A 3,036-nucleotide genomic window follows, 5' to 3' on the forward strand; every position below is an offset into this window, starting at 1 on the left:
CCTACTGGAGGCCTTGCAAGAGATCGATGAGGCCGAGCCTTGGCGCATCTTGTTTTGTGGAGACCCGAGCCAACACCCAGGAGACCAGATCCGGCGCCTGGTGGGCAAGTTCTTCAATGTTCAGCCCAAGACCACCTGATCCCTACCATTCTTTGACGCCACGCCCCCTGTTTTAGTCTTCGTGGAGTCGCTTCGTAGTAGTAACAAGCGACTGGAAACTGGGTCGAGCTAGTCTTTTTGCATAAGCTATTCTAATCCACGCTTCTTTACTTGAATATGTCTGTAACGTTCTCGTGTTGGTAGAGGGATCCAGTCAGACTCTTTCACTGTACACCTGGATCGGGGCTGGATCCACCCTTTCAGTGTACACCTGGATCTGGGCTGGATCCACCTCTTTCAGTGTACACCTGGATCTGGGCTGGATCCACCCTTTCAGTATACACCTGGATCTGGGCTGGATCCACCCTTTCAGTATACACCTGGATCTGGGCTGGATTCCGGATCTGGTTGGATCCACGCTTAAATTTCATCCGGATCTAGCGCCTACGACCCCGTCCCAATTGGGTCAGTATAGTTCGGGCTCTCGAAAGCTCGCGCTTGAAATCAAGCCGGACTCTTCGCACGTAAAACGTCACTCCTTATGCATAAACATTCACTCCTTCCTCTTAATCCACCCTTCTCCTGTGGATTCGTCTTCTCTTTCTTTCCGATGTGACCAACTCACATGAGCGGTCCTCCTCCTCCCGACCCACACCCTTCCTGTGAGTCCTTCTTCATCCTCCCATCGACATGACCAACTCACATCCATGGATCCCCTTCCTTCTCTTCTTCATGAGACTGCATCACGCCGAATCTCTTACGATTCGTACGATCCCGCAAGAACTCATAGAGTAATGCTCCACAGTTCAGATCAGCCTCGTCTACCCAACTGGGCTCGTCATATCCACGCCAATACACCAGAAATTCGCGGTAAATCCGTCCGTATCTAGCTCGCTTCCCTGACCTCATGTTGGTGATCTTCTCGACTTAGAACTCGTCGGCCTCGAGGTCCACATTCCAACCATCTTCCGGTAGGAGGACTTCGTCGAAGTCTACCCGGTCGGATCCATCCACCGAAAAATGGGTCTGCGGCCGATCTGGATATTCCTTGACCAACTTCAGCTTGGATACGTGTACTACAGGGAACAAGCGATATTCGGTACCTACCGTTTCCAGCTTTGCCGCATGTTCTCCTATCTTTTCGCTCACCCGGAACGGTCCATGCCATAGATGGGCCAATTTTTGGGCGTACCCTTCTTTTACTCGATCCAAATAAAGCCACACCTGCGATCCCACTTGGATTTAATGCGGACGGGCGTCCTTGTTGTGTCGATCCGCTCGATCCTGTATCGCACTCCGCAGCCGTTCGTTCACTTGGGATCTGGCTTGCCGGTAGTATTTCTGAACTTGGTGTCGCCATCGCCTTGGATCTCGGTTTCTCTTCTTGGTGCTACATACTGGAATAGCTGCTTCTAGGGTAGATTTAGAATCTCACCCATGTACCAAGTAAAATGGGGTGTCACCTCGGATCCTGTCTTGGGTGGTGTTCATCGCGAAGGGGAGTCGTTCTGCGTACTCATCCCAATCCCTCTGATCCAAATCGTGGACATACATCTTGAGTGCCCTTGTGATCGTCTGCACCATGCACTCGATCGATCCGTTAGCTTGGGGACGATATGCCATGGTTGCCCGCTGTCTCTGCCCCAGGATCCGGTTGAAAGCTCGAAAGAAATCAGACATAAAGCCTGGCTCCCGATCATGTTTAATCATCTCACTAGCCCCAAATCTTCGAAAAACGCACTCCTCGTACGATTCGGCGATGGTTTGTGTAGTTCTAGACGCGCTAGCTTTGGCTACCACGTATCCGGTAAACAGATCCACCCAGATCAACAATTCTGTGTTTCCTTTGAAAGACTTGGGTAACGAGGGGATGTGATCCATGGCTATGATTTGGAAAGGGTAAGTCGCTTGGACATTCCCAGGTGATTCCCCTTCAATTGTGGGCCTGCCCTTGCCTGTCTCACAATCCACAATTCATCGACATATCGTTGCACGCTCTTGAATAGTCCTCTCCAGTGGAAACATTCCCGGATCCGTTGGTAGGCCCGACCAATACCCTGATGTCCACCTAATAAACTAGCGTGATAGTGATGTAGGACATCCTGTTGTAAGGTTTCCGGCATCACCAGTCTCATCAAACCATTTCCCGATCCTCGTTGACTCTCTTCGTAGGGGGGCAATTGAAGAGCAAGTCATTCAGATCCACTGCGTAATCCGTAGCGATAATACTGTAGGATTTGGTATCCTCCCGACTCAGGTCTCGTACATCCCCCATCAGATACTTCTTTACTCCCAAGATTCACGCTTTCTCGTTTTGTGCTTTGAGGATCCGTTCAATGCGGACTTCCTTCACAAATGTTTCATCGAGGATCTGGGGGCTGGTTCCAATCCTTCCTCTGGACCTAGTGACAGCCATCACCTGGACTGTCCTTTTCCCGGATCCAACCACCACCATCTCATCTAGTCGGTTCAACGTAACGAGATCCTGATGCTCGGCCTCTCTCTCCACTTCGACACCACATTGATTTCGTAAAGCGGCACTGGCCAAGCTATCTGCACTGGCATTCCAATCTCGCTTGACATGCACCAACTCGTGATTCATCCAACCACGCAGGTGGATCATCACTTTCTGCCGTAACAGTGCTAGGGCCGGGGCCTTGCAGTCAATCTCACCTCGCACCTGTCTGATCACCAAGTTTGAATCCCCACAAATCACCAGCCTTTTCGGATCCTGTCACTTTAGTAGATCCAAACCCAGCTGAGCCCGTTATACTCCGCTTCATTGACGGTGAGGCCCTCCGCATAAGTGGGTCTGGCCCGCACAACTTCGCATCCGGGCAGTCGCAACAGTATTGCGCTGTATGCTCCTCCTCCGCGTCGTACGCGAGCGGAATCCATCGAAACTCATAACGTACAGATCCTCATCCACCTGTACCG

This window comes from Phytophthora infestans, genomic scaffold, assembly GCF_000142945.1.
Source record: "Phytophthora infestans T30-4 supercont1.42 genomic scaffold, whole genome shotgun sequence".
NCBI lineage: Eukaryota > Oomycota > Peronosporomycetes > Peronosporales > Peronosporaceae > Phytophthora > Phytophthora infestans.